The sequence below is a fragment of the Danio rerio genome, chromosome 13 (assembly GCF_052040795.2).
Source record: "Danio rerio strain M-AB ecotype USA chromosome 13, GRCz13ab, whole genome shotgun sequence".
In the NCBI taxonomy this organism is placed as follows: Eukaryota; Metazoa; Chordata; class Actinopteri; order Cypriniformes; family Danionidae; genus Danio; species Danio rerio.
This window is the reverse complement of record NC_141033.1, coordinates 14,433,387-14,459,420: the sequence shown is the minus strand read 5'-3', so window position 1 is coordinate 14,459,420 and position 26,034 is coordinate 14,433,387. Positions and strand designations below refer to the sequence as shown.

Below are 26,034 nucleotides of genomic sequence, written 5' to 3'. Positions count from 1 at the left end.
AACTGTATAACGTCATTTCCCTCCAGCGTGCAAAAGTAATTACGATAGTAATTTAGGGTTTAGGGTGAGGCAGTGGCGCAGTAGGTAGTGCTGTCACCTCACAGCAAGAAGGTCGCTGGGCCGCTGGTTCGAACCTCTGCTCAGCTGGCGTTTCTGTATGGAGTTTGCATGTTCTCCCTGCCTTCACATGGGTTTTCTCCTGGTGCTCTGGTTTCCCCCACAGTCCAAAGACATGTGGTATAGTTGAATTGGGTAGGCTAAATTGTCTGTAGTGTGTGTGTGGATGTTTCCCAGAGATGAGTTGCGGCTGGAAGGGCTGTGAAACTTGCTGGATAAGTTGGTGGTTCATTCCGCTGTGGCGAACCCGGATTAATAAAGGGACAAGAAAATTAATGAATTAATTAATTTAGGGTTTAGAAAAGTTTTCATTCTGCATTTTTGGCAGAAGCCCTTTCAGAAACAATCTTTCTTTTCATGCATACAAGGCCATATTGGTCTTTTAGAAAGAAGCTCAGGTTGATGCAGAGTTTGCAGAATAACGTCTCTCTCTCTCTGTCAGCGGTAAATGCATGCTGCACATGTGCGTGCGAGTGACGTATCTGTCTGCTTATAGAGGATGCGCAGAAGTTTAAATTTCTTAACAGAAAGTTCGAGATACCTGCATGTACATAAAAATGCATGTACTGTATGTATTGAACTAATACATTTAGATGATTATCTAATGCATTTAGATAATTTACTGTAATCAGTACTATTGGAATGTGAAGAGACTTTTAACCAGCACAACAAAAAAATGTTTCTGAAAACAATCACCTACTGAACCTTCAAGAGAAATACTTGGTTCGAACGAATATGTGCGCTTAACTGTGAATGAGATGCAACTTCATCAATGTGCATGATATAGCTTTGAAGACAGTTTTTATCTGCTAAAATGTTAAGAGAGATGACACATTGTGTTGCCAACCATAACTGAATGTAGTAGAAGACTTGATGAAGAGAGGAGAAGGAGGGAGGGAGAAGACTCCCTGATTTTGTTTCCATTTCCACACAGCTCTCAAAATATGTTTGTAAGGAACATTTTTTACCCCAGAGCTTTTCGAATCTGGAAATGGTGAAATCTCCTTCTCTTTAATAAAAAGATGCGGTTCCAGTTTATGTTGATTGCCCTCTTGCTATGGATTTGGCAAGTGTGTGATCATGGTTCTTTGTTTGTTTATTCAGGTGGCAAAGTCAGTTATTATCGTCAGTTGTACTCTTTCAGTTTTTAAAGACATACCTCGTTCAAAACGAAAAAGTTTACAGTACGTTAATATCACTATAACATTATGGATTGAAAATTCTTCACTTCCACACAGCTCTCAGATCCACTGCTCTCAGAATGACTGTCTTTCTCTCGATGCATCTGTATTTGTGTTGGCACTGTAGTGCACAATGAAACTCCCCCTTTCATGCAAACCCTTCCCTCTTTCGCCATTCGACACTCCCACCTAAACAAAGCTGGACTCACTTTCATGAATTGAACTCTTTTGTACTGCCCTATTTATTTCCAAATCACCGATATGATCCCAGTTTTGAGTTTGAAGTTGTGTTTTGCTGTTCCCCATTATAACTGTTTTCAGTTCCTATAGAATGGTGCAGGAATGATGTCAGATTCTAGAATAATAATTCGCCAAGGGTTGCATTAAGATTTGTCTTAGGGTTTTATAATAGGGCTTTTCAATTAATGAGTAAAATAAGGTCTGTGGCTTGTATATCTCTGTGGTACTTGAAGTTTTTGTTGTAAAACACACACTGCACAGATTTGCTCTCCAAATGTTCCCATCTAATTATTAATTCCCTTTATGGATTATGTTCTTGTTTCATTCATGTGGATTGCTCTCCTGACCCTGGACTGGATAACTTATTTTTGTGTTTCTTCAGTAAATGTGTTTTCCCCATTGGATTTTCATTCATAACTATCCCTGCTTCTATTACACTTGCTCAAGTTAATATTTTATATCTAGGACTTGGACAGACATCACAAATTGGGAGATCCTTGCTGTAGAAGAAGAACCATATTTCCTTTTGGTGGTGAAAGTGATTTTTTGGAAGGTTAACACTATGTATAGAATGTGCCTTGTACCCAACAGATATGAAATATGTGTCTGGAGGAGTAATACCTGTCTCTGTGACAGCCCTAAGCTATTTAAACAGGAAATAGAGTCAGGGGAACCAGCAATTCCATGTTTCCTGCAGTGCTTTTCAGCAGGTGAATCTGCAGCACCATGCCAAAAAGCAAAACAAATAAAATCTGCCTGAGCTGTGAGCTTACAAACTGCATTAATGTGAAAAAAAAATATGGCCTACTGTGAGGTAATACATAGACAGCATGCCTTTCACACTGTGTAATTGGTGTTGCGTATTTACAAACAAATGACTTTTGTCAATTGATTCGTTTTTTTGAATTACTTCAAAAGATTTGCAGACGCAAGATGTCTTAGTCTGAATCAGAAAACTCTCTTTGCCTTTTATATATTGTGGAATGCTGATTAACGATGGTTGCTTTCAAATCTCTTAACACGGGCTTATTGGAAATATGTGCTTCAGTCTACAATGATGTCCTACAGTGTTGTGCTACCATTGTCCTAAATTGTTGTGAAAACACAAAAACATTCTTATACAAACATTTAGCTGAAGTTTCTAGATAAAATGAATGCTAGGGGGCAGTATGACATCAACAGTTTTTGTTTATTTTCACACTGATGATATTTATAGGGACATATGATCAATAAATAAAATATTATTTTCATGCAGCTAACAGATAAAAAATACCTCAAAACAACTTAAAGATTTGTATAATTTCTATTTGAAAATATGTTTACTTCTTGTATCTATCTCTATAAGGACAGCTTTTCTGTCATGGTCAGTTTGCTCGGTAGCTCGCTTCATTCATGCATCAAATCCACTTCAATTACACGTCAAATTTACTGAGCAATAGACGCGGATTTGCATCATGGGTGGGTCATTTGTATTGTGCTACAGGACGTCTATTCGTGTCTTTGCATTGACCCAACATGTAAATCACTCGTACTTGATGCTTCATTCGCGTCTGGTGTGAATACAGCATAAAAGTTTAGAAATAAATATATAAATAAATAATAAATTATCAGATGACATTATTTTGAGGAAATGGGCATGGCTAACATTCTTAACCACAATTGATTAACTGTCAGTTTTGACAACAAACAGAAATGGTGAGCAAAAGAAGTCTGGTTTATACTTTTTTAAAGGCTGATTTACACTTTTGCATCAAGCAAACACGTCCGGCACAGCCTTTGTGCCCTCGCGAAGCCCTCACCATTGCTGACGCAGATGGTGACGTGCACCTTTTAAAAAATGTACACGCTGCAAACCACATAGCGCAAGCTGTGGGATTGATCGGTTTGGTAGCGGTGATGAGTGTGGGTGGTGCTAAGAGCTGCGAGCTCAATAGACCAAGTGTTTACAAGCGTTGAGTCCCATAAGGAGCTCCAGATGGGAACTTTTGTTTTGTGTTTGTCTTGTGATTACTGTCTGAATGAGCACATTTTAGCTACTTGTAGTATTAAGAAAAAAAGAAAAAAAAACACCCACAAAGAAACTCGACACAGAGGAACATAAAAACCTGCCAGCTAGCGTTTTGGAACTTCTGTTGGAAATTTTGAAACAAACGTAGCCCTCTGGCATTTCTGGAGACCGTGAAATATGTCCATGGAGTTACATATTTTTGCAGTTTTTGTTTTCACAAATCTGCGAGAGGCCGCTGTGTGCGGTTTTTCACATCTCAAATGCCTCTCGCGAGTGCCGTTTGCGCCCATGCTGTTCTTGTGTAAACCCACCAGAGGGCACTGTCAAACCACCATCTGTCCGACTGGCTGAATGATTGACGGGGCGACTGGCCAATCGACTAACCCACCTTCCTCCTTCCCTGAACCCACTTACTTCCCTAAACCCAACAAACTATTTACAAAAGCCGTCCAGAAAAAGAAAAGCCCTTGTCTGATTTTTACCACGTTTTCTGATTTTACCATATTCTCATCCTGTTACGAACTTGTTCACTTTATTTTTTGGATTCTGTTTTTGTCTTACCTGATTTCTGGAAGCACTCTTCCCCTGACTCGAACCTGTATTGTCGACGTCGACATGGTCAGCTCTGCTTGTGTTTGCCAACATACACAACGAGCTTCCTAGACAAACTGATTGCAGTGGGGAAGCCCTTCACACGAAGGTAAGCGCTCAGCCAGTAAGCACCAAAAAGAAGCGCTTAAAAATGAAATAATGCAGCCATACGTGCCTACAGCTAAATAATTCACAGTCTCCAGAAATGTCCACGGGACTACATTTTCAGAATGAGCCTGGGTTGTATAAATGCATGACTACATGCAAGGCCAGTCACGCCAAACACTCAACGCAGAAGTATAAAACAGCCTTAACTCACTGTGCATAAACTAGTGGATTAATAAATGATTAATCCATGCTGTGCAACTATTGTTAATTAATGTTAATAAATACATCAATTAATAAAACCTTACTGCAAAGAGTAAAAAAAGCATTTGCTGGAGAAATTACAAATGCAAAGCAGGTGTCATTGGTTTGATTCAACATATGTCAATCAATAAAATTAGTTGGGTTTAGGGAAGGAGGAGGTTGGGTCAGTCGATTGGTCAGTCAGTCAGTCAGTCAGTCAGTCAGTCAGTCAGTTTGTCAGTCAGTCATTCAGTCAGTCAAACAGTCAATCAACAGCAGCCCCTGGTGGGATTACACGAGAACAGCAGGTGTGAATGATGAGATCTCAAAAAGCTTCTTGTGAATTCGCAAAAAAAAAAAAAATCTAAAAAATGTAGCCCCTGGGATGTATTTCACGATCTCCAGAAATATATGTAGGGGTATGTTTTCAAAATGAGCCTTGGTTGGTTTGATTTGCAGGGAATGCAAAATCTGATTTAAAAAAAAAAAAGGAAAAAGAAAAATGTACATCAATGCATATATCTCTTTAATTATCCATACACATAAACAGCATTTATAAAATACATTTTTATGTTTTATTGTTTTCAAAAAATGAATAATATATCTCAACATTAATGAGTTCCTGAGACAGTTAGTAAAAGAAATTGGCAAATTATGAATCTTGGGATATCAATTATCTATCATTTGTTTTAATGAACATCAGCAAGTCGATTCACAGATCTCATTTAACCTGCTTTCTGTAATCAGCTAGTCAAGTACTCATTCTGCACTAAACATTGCAAATAAAGTAAAACACTATTCCCAGCATATTGATTTTTCTTTGGCTTTATTGGCAACAATGAAATGCACTTTCCCGCTGAACCCTCTTCTACATCCCACCGTTACAGCTGCATGCATGGGTAGTGCTGGTGCTGAGCTGATGACAGATAATAGTGTGTGCTTTGAGGTGCATCCAAGTCTGCAGATACTTTGATTCATATTCCTATATTCATCTCTCATCTTCCTCTTTCATCCCACTAAACCAGCTTCAACTATGACAGTCAGCAATATGCAAAGTATTTGTGGTAACTTAACTTATCAGAAAAAAAACATGTGAGATGACAAACATTTGATAGCCATTGGAATTGTGTTTGTGCTTCCTATGCACAAGTGAAGAAGGACATCTCTGATGAGCTGTCAGTGTCTGAAGGAGAATAAGACATCACTGTATTAACACTTCAGTTCTATAATTCAGTTTTCCTATCTTTGTGCGTCCTTCTGACAAAAGGACAAATGGAAGAGTAAAGGATCTTTAGCTTTAAAGCATTCGGTTTCATTTTACAGCTTGTTTGTGTCTCTACAGACTTCAGAAGGACTCAAGCATCATGAAGAGTGGATGGTTTATTTTTAATGCCATGTCAGATTGTGTTGCAGGATTGCATTTTTGTTCAAAGCATTTGGTTGCTGATTGATTTGTAAACAAGGCACGGTGTAATAAAGAGTTTGTGAAGATTTTTTATTCAAAAAAGAAGAGTGTAACCCTGTTAACATCCTTTGTTGATCTTGGATTAACATTTCAATCAACCAGTCACAGCCAATAGTTTGTTTTTTTTTGTTTTTTGTTTTTTTTAATGCAAGAGAATACAAGAAGAAAGACACAGAAGAAAACATTTATTATTATTACTATTACTGTTATTATTACAAAGTTTAAATCGTTAAGAAAAAGACCATCATAAACTTTACAAAATGTATTGTTTTTTCTTATTATTAAAAAAGTTAAGAGATTCAAATATGAACAAAATTTCAGCAAAACAAAAAATCTAGGTAGTGTCTTGAAAGTTTTTTTTAATAAAAATGTACAATGTAATACACAACTTAAAAATAAGATTGATAACATGATCACTACTAGAAACGTACAAAAATATGTATCTTTTACAGATTAATTTAAATCATATTTAATGGGTCACAACTCTTGATGGTTTGGTCAAAACACATTTATGACATATTTTTAACTTTAAATTTAAATTATTTTTAAATTATGACAAATTTTTAAAAAAGTCTAGTTCCAAAAAATGACGGAAATAAAAAATACACAATAGAAGTCCTCTGCTTTCTTTTCAAGATAATGTGGGTGTATATCTTAATGATTAACACTTTACTGATTACAGGACCAAAATTGACTAAAACCTATTTTTAGATCTTTTACTGTATATGGTGGCCAAGAGAGCTCTAACACAATTGTAGCTAAGAAAGATCATACAAATATAAGGAAAAGAAAAAAAAAACTGAGAAGACATCTTTTTCAAATTGACACATGCACATTCTCACAACACATGCAAATACAGAAACGCAAAGAGCTGAATTGAAATAGCAGACGGCTACGGAAATGTTTTGGGAGACCCTAAAAGTGACAAACCCATGTTTCCTGTTTAGAGTCAGTAGTGTTGTCTGAGATCTTGTCAGCCATAATTTGACAAATTGCACAATTAACATGAAATGAAATGTTATTTTAGTGCCATGTTACTCTACTATTAAAGGACATCCACCTATAGGGCTATTGTACGATTTAAATAATCAAAAAACTCACCTCTACTATCTCCGAAAATTCTGCTAACTCTAAACAAGAAGCCATTTTCGTAAATTTTGGGGTTCATAAAAAATTTTGCATCCAAATTCTTTCCCTTTTCCTTCCACAACATGACATAGGAGTGTGGTTTCCCCACCCACAGATTGGATTGACAGTCACATATTAACAAGTCTTTGTAGTAACGTGTATAATCATATCAACAAGACAGGACGTGCTCAATGTAACTGGGATTAAAAGATTGTTGAGTTTGCTGTGATCATTAATCATCATCAAATGTGATCAAAAATAAGTTTAAAAACTTTTAAATCAGTGCATGTTTGTAATGAATTACAGTGATTTTACCATCTTTACTTTATCCCCCCTACTGAAAAAAACAGCTTAAACCAGCCTAGGCTGGTTGGCTGGTTTAAGCTGGTCGACCAGGCTGGTTTTAGAGGGGTTTTGGCCGATTTTAGGCTGCTTTCCAGCCATTTCCAGCATGGTCTTAGCTAGTCAGGCTGGGAGATGACCCGCTAAAACCAGCTTGACCAGCTTAGCCAGGATGGGAGCCCAGCCAAGACCAGCCATGTCCAGCTTAAACCATGCTGGTCAAGCAGGTTTTAGCTGGATTTAGCTGGTCATTTTCCAGCCAGACCAGCTAAAACCAGGCTAAAAATGGCTGGAAACCAGCCTGGAAATGGCTAAAACCCCTCTAAAACCAGCCTGGTCGACCAGCTTAAACTAGCCAACCAGCCTAGGCTGGTTTAAGCTGGATTTTTCAGCAGGGACCACAGCCACATGTCAGTACAATTATCATATAAGAGGCTTTGATCCTGGTTATGGACATAAAATCAGGTTTATTTTGTACATTAACATAACGGATATCCATACAGCAGTGGATATTATCATGTATCTTGTCACATTTTCCATGCAAAAACAATACAAAGTTGAACGAGTGCAGAGTGTGTGTCTGCTGTGTGTTTGTGTGTGTATGTGTGCGTATGGCGTGCATGCGTGTGTATTCTTGGACTTGTAACAAGATTGTGTGTGACTTATCATTGAAACTCAACAACAAATACATCAAATAATCATTGGGAAAGTTCTTACTGTAGTATTTCTCACAAATGTTACGTGAGATCTGCTTTCTTCATGTCTGTCACTGTGCTGTTTATCTGACACAGCCGAGATGGAGTTCAAGGCACACTCTGACAGGCACATGGGAACAGTGGGCGGGAAGAACTAGCATTAAAGGCACAGTCAACAAAAACAGCTATGTTGAGTTCAAAGCAGAAAATCCAGTATTCTGAGATGTAAAGTAAATAATCTGATAGGTGTTTTGAGCTGAAACTTTACAGACACATTCTGGAGTTACAAAAGACTTATCTTAAATCTTGAAAAGGGGTAAATGCATGACGTGCAACTTGCAGAGTCACTTTAAACACACAACAAAGCAACATTCTGTAGGTCAAGCTGACTGAATTGTGAAATCTCTGTGGGGTAATCGTTCACTTCATGTGAAATATGCCAGCATTTCTATCCAAAAACTGGATTTTACCCAGTAAATAAAGTAAAAACAAAAGTAAATGCATCTGCACATTTATAGTCAGTCCATGGAAAGGGCTTTTATGAATTGTGATTGATGGTTGAGGGGGCTGAGGAGAGCAGCTCAGAAAAGTTTTCCCACTGTCAATAAGCAGTTGTGTTTTTGACTTCACTCTCTGTCCTTCGTAACATCTTTCTCTCTCTGCATGGTTAGCCATGCCTCACAGACACTTTCCGAATCAGAATTAGCTTCTTAAGGTGGTCTCGCAGCGGTTCTCACATTCCCACACGCACCCTTTCAGATGCACACCAAGCACAATCCGCCTTGGCTTTAACACTCTAACCTGACCTGGATTCGTTGCCATGGTGAAATCCAGCTACGACAGAGGAGTCTTGCTCATCTGACACTTGCACATCTGCTAACAGATCTAAAGATGTGTCACAAGTACGTTGACGTAGCTGTAAACCACTCGCTTGCCAATTCACACCACTTCTGACGAGCTGAAGAGCTACGAGTGAATATTGCATCCTCAGTTTTTCTCAAATGCCAAACAAAAATATGCTTCTGATGCTAAAAGGGGTCACGATAGACCTAGAGGCTTCAGTGTAGCACAAAACTGTAAGAAGAACCATCTGTAAACACACACATACAGAGAGAGAGTGCAGTAATCCATAACATTATGACTCCTGTGTCAGCATGCTGCCTCTCAGTGTCCACGCAGGGGTCCTGTCAGACAACATCATCATTACAGGACTGTCATATGACATCCTCACAAGGAGACTGTCGCCTCCGTTTCTCTCCATTGTCACTCTAAACCCTCTGCTGGCTTTTGTCCCATGCTGTTGTCAGATCCGTGCCGCATGTGTGTTAGATTGCTCTATCACAGAGCGTTTGAAGGGCACTCTTCAATTGTGTCTAAATGGGCCAGATTTTCTCCGTAGCAGCTAATTGATGGAAATTTAATTGGTCTTTTTTCTCTGCCCTGCTAAAAACAGTTGCCGTTCTTTAGCACAGCATCAAAAAGACAGAAAAAATTAAAGAGGATAACTTATAAACTCAAAGGAAGCATCCCCTATTATAGTATTCATACTCTTCTCTGTGGAAGATCCTGATGAAAGTAGGCAATTTAGTATCTGATTAATTTTCTCACAGGGCCACAAACATTTTTTAACAAATCATTTGAGTTACAAAACAACTAAACTTTGCTGACAGGGACAATATATATTGTAAAGGAAAGATATTGTAAATATATCAAATCAAAATACATAAAAAGGCACACTTACAAGATTTAAAAGGCAAATTGAACACCATGAACTACAAAGAACTACAATGAGTTGGTTAAACTTTTACATTTTTCCAAATCTCTACAAATCTCTTCCTGTCATACCTGTAATTCATTAAACAATTTGGTCATTCCTTCATTCATTTCAAGAGTTCAATTTAGGCCCAATTCTATTTTGTACCCTTCCCCTTCCCCAAGGCCCTTAAAACAGAGTGTGAAGGGGAAGACACTCATTTGTACATCTACTTCTTCCATGTGCAGCTACTGTATACTGCCGTTGTAGCTGGTGTATTCTGGGAAAGTTTTATACCCCTTGGTTTCGAGTTTGATCCTGAAAAATCTCTGTTACAAGTGCTATCTACCCCTTCCCCTTAGCCCTACATCTTCAAGCTAAATAGAATTAAGACATTCCTACCGTTTTACGTAAGCGTGCAGGGGTAAGGGGAAGGGCTAAGGGTTAGAATTAGGATTGGGCCTTAGATATTGCCTGAAGTTATTAGCAGATTTGGCATGCTGCCCCGCTTCACAACTTTTGCTGCTGAAAGAGTAACTCAGCAATTTAAAAAGTGCCTTTATTAACATTTGTAACACCTTAAAAAATACATGAAATATACTGTAAGTAAAAATCAATCTATGAAAACAACACTAATTTACATAACCAGACTATTTTTGCTTAATCTATAAGGGTGCTTTCACACTAGCACTTTTGGTCCTCACCCGAGTTCGTAAGACGTCATAGTACGGTACATTTAGCTAGTGTAAATGTGTCTTCTGAACCTGGGTGCGGACTCGTGAACCGTACCTGAGTTCGCCTGAAAGAGGTGGTCTGGGGTACAGTTCATGCGAACTCTGGTATGGTTCACTTCAGATGTGAATGCAATCGTACCAAATAACGGAAGTGAACTATAGTGAACTGCCAACTGTACAACAAACATAACGTTCATTATCATTTTCATAACGTTCGTTTGTTTGTGTGTGTGTCTTGTTTCGTACCTTGGTGACACGCGCGGGACTGAGCCAGGGCAAACACAGTGATGTCTGCTTGTCTCCTTCAAAAACAGCTTCTGCAGACGCTGTGTGATGTTCTGAATTTGCATAATATTTTTGCGGCAGATGGATGCAAGCTGCTTTCTGTATGTCCAAAAGCTTTCAATAAAAGCAGAATGACCGCGATGTGCGGAAGTCTTTCCATTTCGGCGCTTACTTGCATGGCCGTCACCTAGCAACGGCCGTAAACAAAACAAAAGATCGTTTTGTCATATAGGTACCTGGGTGTATATTTGAACAACAAGCTTGATTGGTCTGAAAACACAATCCAGGTGTATAAGAAGGGTCAGAGCCGCATTCATTTATTAAGACGACTGAGGTTCTTTGGTGTGTGTCAGACACTGTTAAAAACTTTTTATGACTCTGTGGTGTCTTCTGTGATTCTGTATGCTGTAACCTGCTGGGGAGGGGGTCTGTTCGAGAAGGAGAAAAACAAATTAAGTGAGCTTATAAAAAGGGCAGATTCTGTTGTGGGGTGTGCACTACCTACCATAGAAGAGATTGCACGGGATCGAATGTTGGACAACTTTGTCAGTATAATAAACCACGATAGTCATCCCCTTTTTGATACAGTCCAAGTGTGTGCAAGCTCTTTTAGTACAAGATTAATTCAACCCCGGTGTTACAGAGAAAGATACAGGAAGTCTTTTTTACCAACAGTGATCAGATTGTATAACCAAAGTCATACCAGATGAATTGTGCTGAACTTGAATTGGATATTAGATATGGACACGTGTTTACTCGTTGTTTTTGGAACTAAGGTGTGCAGTATGAAATGTAATTTTATTATTGTTTTATATGTTTGTAACTTATTTATCATTTTTTAGTATGGAGAGCTCTGCTGTGACATGTGAATTTCCCTCCGGGGATTAATAAAGTCAAACAAACAAACAAACAAAACAGCAGCTCGATGACGCAAGCGTACCAGGGTTCAGAAGGAAAAAAAGACAGTGTTAACACAAACCAACCAAGGAGGTGGCAAGGGGAGACAATCAAACTTGGGTACGGTCCAGGCAAATGAACCACGTGTAAAAGCACCCTAGGAGACATCAACTGTTCGGTCAATGGGAACCATCAACTTTATATCTAGGTTATTGTAAAAAAAAAACAATGATAATAGATGGGGGGTTACCAGAATAATCATACACGTTTGGAACTACTTATTGCAACTCAGGCTCATTACGGATCCGTACCCAGGTTTACATTTCTGGGGACAGAGAAAAGCGTAACTGGACATACAATATTTAATATGCATTTCCAATAATATGCATTTAAAGCCGCAATAATATTTGATCCATTTATTTGTTGAGTCCTCGGGTTTAAGTCGTCTCTTTTTATATGCTGACATGTAATGAATTAAGGACTTAAAAACCATTAAGACTCAAAAGATGAAATAATTATGGCTCCTTTTGATGTGTCCAATTTGTCCATTGCTGAAGCTTATTTGGGACTGTCTATATGACATGAATAAACCACTTAAATTTGAAGACCTAATTATAGACTAGTTAATTATTGACAAAAGACCCAGGTAAACAATAAATGATTATTTTCTCTTTCTTATTCTATTTATGACTTGTTTGTTTTGTGATCAATGTTTGGGGTAGTTGTAGATGTAGAAACTGGAAAGGTATCCGCTGCGTAAAACATATGCTGGATAAGTTGGTTCTTTCTGCTGTGGCAACCCCAGATTAATAAAAGGACTGAGCCGAAAAGAAAATGAATGAATGAATGAATGAATGAATGAAATGAACAAAATTACTTAAAACAATATTTGTTTTTCTCACTAAACAAGACTCAAAGGTCCAAGTCAGTAAAATGATAAAAACTTCATATTACTAATGTGTACGCTTTTGGATTATCTCAAATGTCTCTTGCGCATTTTCTTCTTGCATATTTCCACCAGAGGGCGCAATATACAATTCAGCTGACCAGGCCAGCTTGCTGTTGACTGAATGCCGTTGACTGAATGACTGACTGACCCACCCAAGCAGCTGCGTCCACAGGATTTCACCACGTTTTAATTTTAAAGATGAAATCCAGCCATACAGACCTCTGACTACATAATTCGCACTCTCCAGAAATGTAGACAAGGGTACATATAAACAATGAGCCTGTGTTGCCTTAATAGTAATTTATTTTTCATTCAATCATTCAATTTCTTTTCAATTTAGTTTCTTTATTCATCAAGGGTCGCCAAAGAGCAATTGGAAAGAAAATAGTCATTTTAGAGTTAACTATTCCTTTAAATCAAACTTTTAACATACTGTCTGTGGCTGTTTTGTGTATGCACAGTGCTTAACACAACAGCTTTTTTTCCTGTTCATCATAGGTCATTCATAGTAATTTCACCTTTTCAGTCAGTGAAAGTCAAAAAATAGTCAAAAAATGTTGACATGTGTTTTAGAATGGGAACCCTGAGTATATCAAAACATTAAAATTCTGAGCTCAGCCACAATTTATATTTAGTCAAGTGTGTCCAAACTTTTGGCTGATGCTGAGCGTTCTCTAAAGAGCATCCCTTTTTTTGTGTATGTGTGTATTGTATTCATTGTAGACTGTGCTAGATGGCAGATGGTGGTAGATAAGCCAAATCAGTAAACTATTTGTAGCTATGGCCTGAGATAGGCAAGGTGAAATACCACTGAGAGAAATAAATGCACAGCATGCCTTTTTAGAAGCTGTGCTGTGTCTAAATAACACTAGTTATTTAGAGTTATTTACAGTTTTATAGCTGCCGTCTGCACACATATCACTTGCACAGATGCCAGTTTTCATTAGCACCCTCAGAGTTATAAAGCACTCCCGATAAAGATGATTCTGAGGCCTCTGTACTGGAAGTTAGGACTAAGACTTCTTAGTCTAAAGGCTGAATTGATTGGTTGTTTAGAAAACCACGACTAATTGAAATGTAAAAGGCAGCATTGACTACTCTGTCGGATCATTAACATTTAAATGGAAATCATTACATTAAAAAAATCACTCAAAGCTATGTCTAAACACCCACTTGCACAGACACAAATACATCTAATTAGTTCGTCACTATTGATCTCTTTGGTATTTAACTATTCCCCTCAGGAAATACGTGTAGGTGGACCACCCAGTCTCTTAAACATGCAAATATTTGTCACGGTTTCATTTGTGCTCATTAAAAAAAAGCACTGTACATACACAAAAACATAATAGAGCATTTTATTATCATGTTTAGAGGTGAGTGAAAAAAAGCTGAAGAACTAAATCTATAAAATAAATCCGCTTATATTCCTGAGGCTTTCAGAGCATCTATTGGTCCCATTGAAACAAATTACACCAAGATTCTTGCCTGAAGTTTGATGTATGCTGTGTACGTTCGTGTGTATAAAGATCTGGAGGTCTTCTATTGCTTTGTGAAGGATGAGAGAACATCTTTCCTCCCCAATATACCCGCAAACCCTACCCACAAGGCACCACTACCCAAACATGTTGTGTTATTTCAATATCTGTGCAATACATGTGAGAGCTAGTAAACCATTACAGTTTTGTTGAGTGGCCAAATCCCAGTGGGTCCAGGAAATGTAGTCATTTTTCATGTGTCATCAACAGGAAGTCAGTCGATAAATGTGTGCATCTGTTCTCCTGTCCCATGAGAGGTAAATGCGTGGAGTCTAGTTCTACAGGAGAAGACAAAGATGCCGTGAAGCTCACAAACATTATTTCAGTAAATCTAGACTGACACAGGCAGAAACACACTAGAATAAATCATGCTCCTAGCCTTCTTGTTTTCTATTAATAAAAATCTGAATGTTCCTAAAACATGCCAAATTTACTTAAAATGGTAGTTCAGAGTTTATTTTTAAGCCTTGGTTGTGTTTATAAGATGCAAAGCAATGTGTGCTCATGCTTCATCTGAAAAAAAAATCGCATTATTTTTTCATATACCTTACATTGATTATACACAGCTACTCAGCTAACATGAAAAGGACTGTTATGTTTCCTAGTTCCTCTGTAATGCCCGCCCTCAAGAGACTCTGATTGGTCAGCTAACATAATGTGCTGTAATTCACGGATCGGCTCAACATCACCAGGAATAGTGTTACATTCCTTCAAGCACACTCTTTGTATTGTCAGTCAGAGTAGCTGTTAGCTGTATCAATTTGAGCCTGATGTCTTTCACATATATTCAGAATAAGCATGTGCAAGATGCAGAATGCAAGGAAAGCATAGAGAGACACTGCACGCTAGTGTGGATTGTGGGTGTTTACAGGTGTTTGACGAATTATATGAATTTGAAGCTAAATTGTTTACAATGCCAAACAGCATTTCCAATTGTTTACATTTATGTCCTTGCTAACATACCGTTAACACTAGACACTATGCATGTACTAGATCAATTTTAACCAATAAAAATACTAACAGGTTGTGGCACAGCTTCGTCTATTATGGTTGAAGCTGCTCCTTCTTTGAGGAGTTTTTAGCCAAATTCAGCACTGAACTAGGAGAGATTCTGGAAGCTGTCCTTTGTCAAATGCTAGCTATATATTTTTTATTATTCTATGGAACATAATTAAAATTCAATTGTAAGCACTTCTCACTTTGTGTCGTGTCATTTGCCCAAATACAGAAACAGGACAAGCTCTGTGGAAATTTGGACATTTTAGCTTTCTTTGCTATAACATTACAGTCCCTCTGGCCACGCTCCTTTGCTACATGGGGTGTTTGCATGATGAATGCACATAACCTGAAGCATTTGTGATCTCACTAACCCGGATGTATTTTCCCCAAACTTTGTTCGCTGTAGGCTTCAAGCTAACTCTGTAAAAGCCAATGTCTTCCTTCACATTGACCTTAGAGCGCATTACATTTAGAGATGTTGTTTATGTTCACACAGCTACATTACACATCAACTAAAGTTTGAAATATGATATTGTAGTGGACCAGCCCTTTAAGACTTAAAATTGTCAGATTGTATTGAATCTGTTTTTAGCTCATTTTAAGCATAAAGAAAAAATAAAAATAGTAAGACATCAAGACTTACATTCAAACTTCTCACAGAACTAGACTTTTTATGTAAACAGAAATCTCAATAAATATGAGCATATTTATGCTTTGATATTAATAATTCAATGAAAACATACCCTGCATCCAAATATGTTTACTTTTATACTGTATTGAAGGCAAAAACTGTAGAAGTAGTGCATCTAAATTATTATGCTGCATCTTATTTACCTCAATTTAAGACAGATGCTCTGTTCAATTTAAGGCCATGTCCATTTTTGTTTAAAGACTTTTTTTTTCTCCACATTGGCCTTCTGGCCCCAATATATCTTTTTTAAAGAATAAATACCACATTTCAATCGATTTGAAAATGCTGTTGTTAAGTTGGAGTGTGGACTGTAAAATGAAGGTCTTTACAAAAACAATGACAAGCTTGGTGACATTTGAAAGACCTGGAAAGTAAATAAACACCGTTTATTTAGTCACAAGGCGTTAAACGTAGACGGAAAACGCGAGCAAAAAACGTCTCGATGTGCACGGGCCTTTAGTGTGGCCAACACAATAGCGCAGTGGGTAGCGCTGTTGCCTCACAGCAAGATGGTCGCTGGTTCGAGCCCTGGCTGGGTCAGTTGGCATTTCTGTGTGGAGTTTGCATGTTCTCCCTGTAATCATGTGGGTTTCCTCCAGGTGCTCTGGTTTTCCCCACAGTCCAAAGACATTCGCTACATGTGCTTTGAATAAACTAAATTGCCCATTGTGTTTCCCAATGCTGGTTGTGGCTGGAAGAGCATCCGCTGCATAAAACACATGCTGGATAAGTTGTTGGCTTATTCCGCTGTGGCGACCCCAGATTATTAAATGGACTAAGCCGAAAAATGAATGAATGAATGAATTGATGTGATGGCATAAACTGTATCCAAAATCCCCCCTATTGCATTAAACAGTGAGTTATTTGAGGCAGCAGCCATTTTTTAGTAGTGTCTGAAATATTAGTGGATATTCTTAAGTGCGCACAATCAATTCCACAATGCACCGTTATAACAACTGTACAACCAATATGTACACTCAACAGCTAGAGAATACTCATAACGCACTGTGAAAATGCAGGCTGAATGAATTCCCATGTCTGGCAACCACAGCGAAATCCTATCGGTGCAAGTTTAGAAATAATTTATTATTTAAAAGGAAAGTTTACTCAAAAAGAAAAATCTATCACAATTTATTCACTCATAACTCCTAATTTACTTGTGCCATACTAGTTTAAGGGTTTATTTTCCTGTTGAACTCAAATGAAGATGTGAAGATGAATGTTGGAAACCTGTAATCATTGACTTCCATTTAATTAGTTACTACTACGAAAAATCAGTAGTTTCAGGTTTCCCACATTCCTACAGAATACCTTGTCCTATGCTTAACAAAGTGTGAACAAAAACGTCTAAATAAATAAATAAAACCTGTAAAGAACAGTCAAAGGGTAAGTAAATCAGGACATCATTTTCAATGTTGGGTGAACTATCCCTTTTATTGTATAATTAATGTTTGTATACATGACAGAAGTCACTTTGTTTCATTGCTAATTGACAGTTTTTATTTTTATCAACCAGCTCAAATAAAATGACTCAATCATTTTCATTCACTCCTTTATGTGGACTAATGTAGAGGATATCAATTGATATTTTTGGATTTTGCTTACAGTCTAAATCCCAGCTCACACTGGGATTTTTATTAATCCTAAACAATTGTAGATTGTTAAACCGCACATACATGAATCCCATGTCACACTGTAAGGTCTTGGTTGTTATCAGATTGAATGACATTCAAGACATGTCAGGGTTCTGCCACTCTGATCTTGTAAATTCTTGTTTTGGTGGCAGATCTTTGACGCTACTCATGTCTGGTCCTGTTTCTGTCTCTGTGTGCGCGCGCCGTCGTGGGTGTACGCAGAGTGTGCGCGCTCCTGCTTGACGTGGCCGCGTGCGCGCTCTGCGTCCCTCAGACGCGTGGGCTCTTGTACTCGTGTTTGTGTTTTCGTCTGTCAGCAGCATGGTGTTTCATTCCCAGCGTCTCAGTCTTGTTGGTTTCGGTTTTGGTCGGCGCTGGGATGAAGCATGCATGCTGCATACGTGAGCGCATGGTGAGTTTTCATTCATCGTGTGCTCGTGTCTTGCGTCTCTTGTCAAAGCACGTGGCTCGGTGTTTACATTGTGGTCACGTGCTTTTGTCGTGTGCTTCAGTGTTGTGTTTGTTGTCATGAACATGCGGTTAATGAGTTCTCTCATTGGCTGCATGTTCTTGTTGTGTTATGTGAGCGCATGGCTTGTATTGTCTCTCTGTGTCATGCGCTCTCCCGTCTATTGTCTTGTCCCACCCTCCTTGTTAACCCATTATTAGTTAATTGTGTTCACCTGTTTGTGTTAATCTTCTACAGTTTATATACCCCTCACTTTTGCTGTCCTGTGTCAGTTCGTCATCACATTTTGTCGTTTGAAGTCTAGTCCTGTTGTGTTTCCAGTCCTCATCCTTGCCAGTCTGCCCAGTCCTGTTTGTATGTGTATGTATTTGTTTTGTTAATGTTTTCCCCCTCGGGGTAGTTTATTTTGCATTTTATTTTATTTTTATTATTTAATAAAATCCCATTTCCCTGCATTTGAGTCCTCGCTCCTTTTTCCCCATTTCCCATCACCAACCCTGACAGTACGAACTGACCAAAAAGAGGACTCAGCGGAAATGGGACTATTTCTGCGCCCAGCTTGCTCCCAGCAAGAAGGACCCATCGACCAACCCCCAGCCAGAGGACTGTCTCACAGGCAGAACCATCGCCCCTTTGGCATCTACGCCGAAGATCTTCTTGAGGCAGTCCGGGGGCTTGGGTTCAGTAAGACCACCCTCATCCACATCTTTCTGGCTGGATTGGATGAGCCATTCGATTGGGAGGAGCTGGGTGATATCAGGACATGGACGTTTTGGGAGGTGGTGGACTATTCCTGTCTGAGGATGGAGAGGGAGATCCTGGAGGGGGAATGGACCCCTCTCACCACCACCACCAGCACCATCTCCTGGTCCATGTCCAGCCCCCAAGGGTTAACCCGCACCCAAAAGCGGAGGCGGAAGAGAAAGGCCTCTTCTGCGAGGGTTGCTCCAGCCCCTGAGCGCCCTCCAGTGTCGGCTCCAGCCCCTGAGCGCCCTCCAGTGTCGGCTCCAGCCCCTGAGCGCCCTCCAGTGTCGGCTCCAGCCCCTGAGCGCCCTCCAGTGTCGGCTCCAGCCCCTGAGCGCCCTCCAGTGTCGGCTCCAGCCCCTGAGCGCCCTCCAGTGTCGGCTCCAGCCCCTGAGCGCCCTCCAGTGTCGGCTCCAGCCCCTGAGCGCCCTCCAGTGTCGGCTCCAGCCCCTGAGCGCCCTCCAGTGTCGGCTCCAGCCCCTGAGCGCCCTCCAGTGTCGGCTCCAGCCCCTGAGCGCCCTCCAGTGTCGGCTCCAGCCCCTGAGCGCCCTCCAGTGTCGGCTCCAGCCCCTGAGCGCCCTCCAGTGTCGGCTCCAGCCCCTGAGCGCCCTCCAGTGTCGGCTCCAGCCCCTGAGCGCCCTCCAGTGTCGGCTCCAGCCCCTGAGCGCCCTCCAGTGTCGGCTCCAGCCCCTGAGCGCCCTCCAGTGTCGGCTCCAGCCCCTGAGCGCCCTCCAGTGTCGGCTCCAGCCCCTGAGCGCCCTCCAGTGTCGGCTCCAGCCCCTGAGCGCCCTCCAGTGTCGGCTCCAGCCCCTGAGCGCCCTCCAGTGTCGGCTCCAGCCCCTGAGCGCCCTCCAGTGTCGGCTCCAGCCCCTGAGCGCCCTCCAGTGTCGGCTCCAGCCCCTGAGCGCCCTCCAGTGTCGGCTCCAGCCCCTGAGCGCCCTCCAGTGTCGGCTCCAGCCCCTGAGCGCCCTCCAGTGTCGGCTCCAGCCCCTGAGCGCCCTCCAGTGTCGGCTCCAGCCCCTGAGCGCCCTCCAGTGTCGGCTCCAGCCCCTGAGCGCCCTCCAGTGTCGGCTCCAGCCCCTGAGCGCCCTCCAGTGTCGGCTCCAGCCCCTGAGCGCCCTCCAGTGTCGGCTCCAGCCCCTGAGCGCCGCTCAGTGCCGGTCCCAGTCCGGCTCCTTGCCCTGCCGGCACCACCCAGACGTCTTTCCCTGCCGGCCCCAGCCCGGCTCCTTGCCCTGCCGGCACCACCCAGACGTCTTTCCCTGCCGGCCCCAGCCCGGCTCCTTGCCCTGCCGGCACCACCCAGACGTCTTTCCCTGCCGGCCCCACCCCGGCTCCTTTCCCTGCCGGCACCTACCAGACGTCTAGCCCTGCCGGCCCCAGCCCGGCTCCTTGCCCTGCCGGCACCACCCAGACGTCTTGCCCAGCCGGCCCCAGCCCGGCTCCTTGCCCTGCCGGCACCACCCAGACGTCTTTCCCTGCCGGCACCACCCAGACGTCTAGCCCTGCCGGCCCCAGCCCGGCTCCTTTCCCTGCCGGCACCTACCAGACGTTTAGCCCTGCCGGCCCCAGCCCTGCTTTTTGCCCTGCCGGCCCCAACCAGACGTCTTGCCCTGCCGGCCCCAGCCCGGCTCCTTGCCCTGCCGGCACCACCCAGACGTCTTTCCCTGCCGGCACCACCCAGACGTCTAGCCCTGCCGTCCCCAGCCCGGCTCCTTTCCCTGCCGGCACCTACCAGACGTCTAGCCCTGCCGGTCCCAGCCCGGCTCCTTGCCCTGCCGGCCCCCCACAGACCTCTGGTCTTGTTTCCCCTCATAGACACTCCCTGGGTCGTCCCTCCTGCCCCTCCCTGGTGTTCCTTTCCTCCACCCTGGACGGACCCTCCGGCTCCACCCTGGTTCCCTGCTAGGGCTCTCGACCCGCTGGACCCACCCTGGACAGTTCCTCCGGTCCCACCCTGGACTGATCCTCCCTTGTCTTGCCCTCCCATCCCTCCCTTGTTTGTCGTGTTGGGTCTGACTTGGCTCCCCTCCCTCCCCCCCTTCATGTCTTGCCTGTTCACCTCCCTGTCTTGTGTTTGTTGATGTTGCCTGTTTTGTTGTCTTGTGGTGTTTCTTGTCTGTCTTGTTCCTTGTTGGATGTTCCCTTTAGGGACGCCAGGTGGCGTCCCTTTTGGGGGGGGTAGTGTCAGGGTTCTGCCACTCTGATCTTGTAAATTCTTGTTTTGGTGGCAGATCTTTGACGCTACTCATGTCTGGTCCTGTTTCTGTCTCTGTGTGCGCGTGCCGTCGTGGGTGTACGCAGAGTGTGCGCGCTCCTGCTTGACGTGGCCGCGTGCGCGCTCTGCGTCCCTCAGACGCGTGGGCTCTTGTACTCGTGTTTGTGTTTTCGTCTGTCAGCAGCATGGTGTTTCATTCCCAGCGTCTCAGTCTTGTTGGTTTCGGTTTTGGTCGGCGCTGGGATGAAGCATGCATGCTGCATATGTGAGCGCATGGTGAGTTTTCATTCATCGTGTGCTCGTGTCTTGCGTCTCTTGTCAAAGCACGTGGCTCGGTGTTTACATTGTGGTCACGTGCTTTTGTCGTGTGCTTCAGTGTTGTGTTTGTTGTCATGAACATGCGGTTAATGAGTTCTCTCATTGGCTGCATGTTCTTGTTGTGTTATGTGAGCGCATGGCTTGTATTGTCTCTCTGTGTCATGCGCTCTCCCGTCTATTGTCTTGTCCCACCCTCCTTGTTAACCCATTATTAGTTAATTGTGTTCACCTGTTTGTGTTAATCTTCTACAGTTTATATACCCCTCACTTTTGCTGTCCTGTGTCAGTTCGTCATCACATTTTGTCGTTTGAAGTCTAGTCCTGTTGTGTTTCCAGTCCTCATCCTTGCCAGTCTGCCCAGTCCTGTTTGTATGTGTATGTATTTGTTTTGTTAATGTTTTCCCCCTCGGGGTAGTTTATTTTGCATTTTATTTTATTTTTATTATTTAATAAAATCCCATTTCCCTGCATTTGAGTCCTCGCTCCTTTTTCCCCATTTCCCATCACCAACCCTGACAAGACATGCCAAACTTGAACAAGACTACTCAGAGTTTACTATTCAGAGTTTGACGTCATCCATTCATGACAATCAATAACCTGCATTCTGAAATAATATCCCACTGCAAATACAAACAGTAAAAAGGTTCTTGATTTAATGCACAAAAAAGTCACACTGTAGGAAAATGTTTGAAATCTCCTGCCAGAATTTCATCAGAGGGATAATTTGACCATTAAGGAGTGATGATTGATGAGTCAGTGATCAAAGACCAAAGATTTTAGCCTAGAATTACAGGACTCTTTAAGAATTTTCCAAATTTGTCTCAGACACCAAATCGCACAGTGTGAGCAGGGCTTAATGTGGATTGATCTGAAATGTAAACAGCATTGTGTTCAAATACATGTTGGATAAATACGATGGGCAACTTCATTCATAGCAGTGCCAGTGGATAATAGCACATAAAAAACAATGCAAATGTATTTTGAACCAAATCACACTATAATCCTCTCCTAATGTTTCATGGATGCTTTGTAGTGTATGTTTGGAAATATATACAGTTGAAATCAGAATTATTAACCCCCCCTTAATTTATATATATATATATATATATATATATATATATATATATATATATATAATTTATTTATTTATTTATTTATATATATATATATATATATATATATATATATATATATATATATATATATATATATATATATATATATCCCAAATTATGTTTAGCAGATCAAAAAAATTTTCACAGTATGTCTGATAATATTTTTTTCTTCTGGAGAAAGTCTTATTTGTTTTATTTTGGATAGAATGAAAGCACTTTTTAATTTTTTTAAAACCATTATAAGGTCAAAAGTATTAGCCCCTTTATATTTTTTCAATAAACAAACCGTCATTATAAAAAAACTTGTCTAATTAATTACCCTGATCTGCTTAGATAACATAATTAACCTATTTAAGCCTTTAAAATGTCACTTTAAACTGTATAGAAATGTCTTGAAAATTATCTAGTAAAATATTATTTACTGTCATCATGGCAAAGGCTAAATAAATGATTAGAAATTAGTGATTAAAACTAATATGTTTAGAATTGTGTTCAAAAAATGTTCACTCTGTTAAACAGAAATTGAAAAAAAAATAAACAGGGAGCTAATAATTGAAGGGATTTAATAATTCTGACTTCAATGTCTGCAGGTCTAAATTCTACACAACATTTTAAACTATTTTAAGAATCCCCTTCAAACTTGCCATGTTGCATAATTTCTCAATTATTGACTGTTTTACAGTAAGATTTAGCACTCACATATTTATAAGAGAATGATGACATTCTCTGCCTCTGAAAATACCATGCATACATCCATACTATATAGATTTAGAAAAATCTCTACATGAGCCAAATAGTATGTCTGAACTCTTCTGAGTTCATCTACTTTGGAAAATGTCTGTCAGAATGGTATAACGTCTAAGTCAACTGTGTTCCAATACACATGATGCACTGATAGCACAGTAAAAAATATATTTTGAAATAAATTGCACAAGGATCCTATCCTGATGTTTAATGTATGTGTAAATTTGAAAAAATGGATAGATGAGCCATGGGTGCAGGAATCTACTTATCCACCCCCTGCTTTCACAGGATTGCAAACACTTTTTCATTATATGAACACATTTTTGTAACACTTCACAATATCAGTATATAATTAATGATGGTCTAATATGTAAATTAAATGTTGCTTCATAATGAACTAATGAGGAGTTAAGCCATAATCAAGAACTACAAAATGAGTCACACAAGTTCCTAATGGCTAACTTAATTACTAGTTAGTTCATGTTTGTCAATTAATATATTGATTAACATTTTAGTTTAAGCTAAATGTAATTAACATGAACTTATGACATTTTATTATATTTTATGCCATTACTTTACTTGGAGGGGCACATTATCATTAACTCATTCTTAACTATTTATGAACTCCTGATTAAACTCTTAGTTTTGATGTTTTTTTAATGCACATTGCACTGATTACATTGATAGATGTGCATAACTGTTATGTTTAAACTCAAGGTTCATGAGCAGTTAAGAATTAACTACAGTTGTAGTTAAAGTTAGTTCATAAGCGCAAGCCTTAACTCATTATTAGTTCATAATGTTTAATTTGCATATTAGTACATCATTATTCATGTACTATAATTGTATAGTGCTAGCCACATTTCAAAAGGTTATATTTTAATTCATAACCCTTCAAAATGTTTGAAAACAAACTTCTTATTGAGGAAGAAGATAAAAAGTATATCAGGGCCTTTAGTTTGTTCTCAGGATGTCAGCACTGAACTGGGCAATTGTTTGATCACAGTCAGAAAAGAAATGGAGAGACTGTTGACAAATGTATGTATAAAGGGATTAATAGATATCAGCTACTGTACTTCAAATGAGTAAAAAAGTTATTTTTATCCATCATACCCCTTGACAAAAAGTGCAGACATTGCAAGTTGTTGACAGACTTTTTGACCTACAAAGTTTAACAGGCTTATCACTATTGTGAAGTAATTTCTATAGTTAAATATATTTTTACTATTGATCCACTATTTTAAATTACTTTGTGATAGCACCTCAGGTACCTTTCACGAAAAAAATATATTTCACAGTAATATTGACAGATGTACCCGCTTTTAAGTGTGTTCATTCCACAGGAGCTGGGGAATTTTAATTTAAGAATGGCTTTTTGGGGAACTAAATTAGCTTTTACTTTAGAGCAAAATAGGAACCACAGTGATGTAAGTGTATGCTGATTGGGTGAACGCATGCTGTACAAAACACCAGCACAGCATTTTAAAGAATTGCAAGACACATTCAGAAAGCTAAATATTACCTGTTGCCTCTTTCTGTGCCTTCTTTTCTCAACCTCAATTATTTATTATTCATCTTGTCATCGGTTGTTAAGTCCTCCTTTTTGCTGTTTTTAATCGCAAACTTTTGTCTTTAATATGAGGTAACATAACACACACCTCTGATCATGGTTTCCTATAGTTGATAAATCTAACGGTTTCTTAAACTGTAGTTTTTGGCCTGTTTGCCCTACACATTTTCACTGCGTTGCATTTGGAGGAGCTCTCTTTGAACGGTTTACCCTTGCAGAGTGATAGCTTTCGAAGGAATTAGGGCATAGGGATGAGCGATTCTACATGGAACACAGTATGTGTCCATCAGCTGTGCCCTTTGAAATTTTTCATTCCAAAGGGACCTTTGAAGTAGCCAGTTTTGAGCGCCTCAATTTGGAATGACTTCAATAGTGGCCAACTGGCCATGATTGTTTTTACTCTGAAGTGCTCATAATCTTGACAATCTCTCACTCATTCATTCACTTTCCTTTGGTTTAGGCCCTGATTTATAAAGGCTCACCTCAGCAAAATGAACCGCCAACTACTCAGGCATGTTTTAATGTGGTGGATGCCCTTCCATCCACATAAGACACCTCATACCTTGGTATTTCAGAATTACATTTCAGATGGTGATTGTAATGATTGAGATCAATTTGGTTAATTTAATTATATAATCACATCTTCTGTTGAGGTCACTTTTTTGTTTTTGCTGTTGTTAAAAGCAATCATCAAAAAGCTTAGATTCATTTATTTTCCTTTAGCTTAGTATATTATTTATTAGGAGTCACCACAGCGGAATGAACCACCAACTACACTTATACAATATTACCAATTTAGTTTATATAATTCAGTTATACCCCATGTCCCCAAGGAAACCCACGGAATATTGGAAGAACTTGCAAACTCCACACACAAATGCCAACTGGCCCAGCCGGGACTCAAACCAGGGCCCTCTTGCTGTGAGGCAAACGTGCTAACCATTGAGCCATCGTGCCACCAGGTTGAGCGCTTTTTAAGTGTTTTTTTATATATATATCAAAATATGTCATAGTGTCAATAGTGCATGATTTTATTGTTGATTGGACCACAAAACCACAAAGCCATTCAAGTTGCATGGGTATATATTTTGTAAATAGCCAAAAATACAATACCATACAACCAAAGTTTTTTATTAGTGATATGCATTGCTGATAATTTAATTTGATTAAATTTAAAGGCGATTTGATTATGAGATTTTTTAAACTCTGAGATTTCCAATCTTCAAATAGTTATATTGTCAAATCCTTAGCAAACAATTTC

General features: G+C 40.2%; 1 protein-coding gene across 1 annotated transcript in view; it reads left to right on the top strand.

Annotated features, from left to right (window-relative positions):
- Positions 1-26,034, top strand: part of gfra4a (GDNF family receptor alpha 4a) — a 298,064-nt gene that overhangs the window by 145,681 nt on the left and 126,349 nt on the right.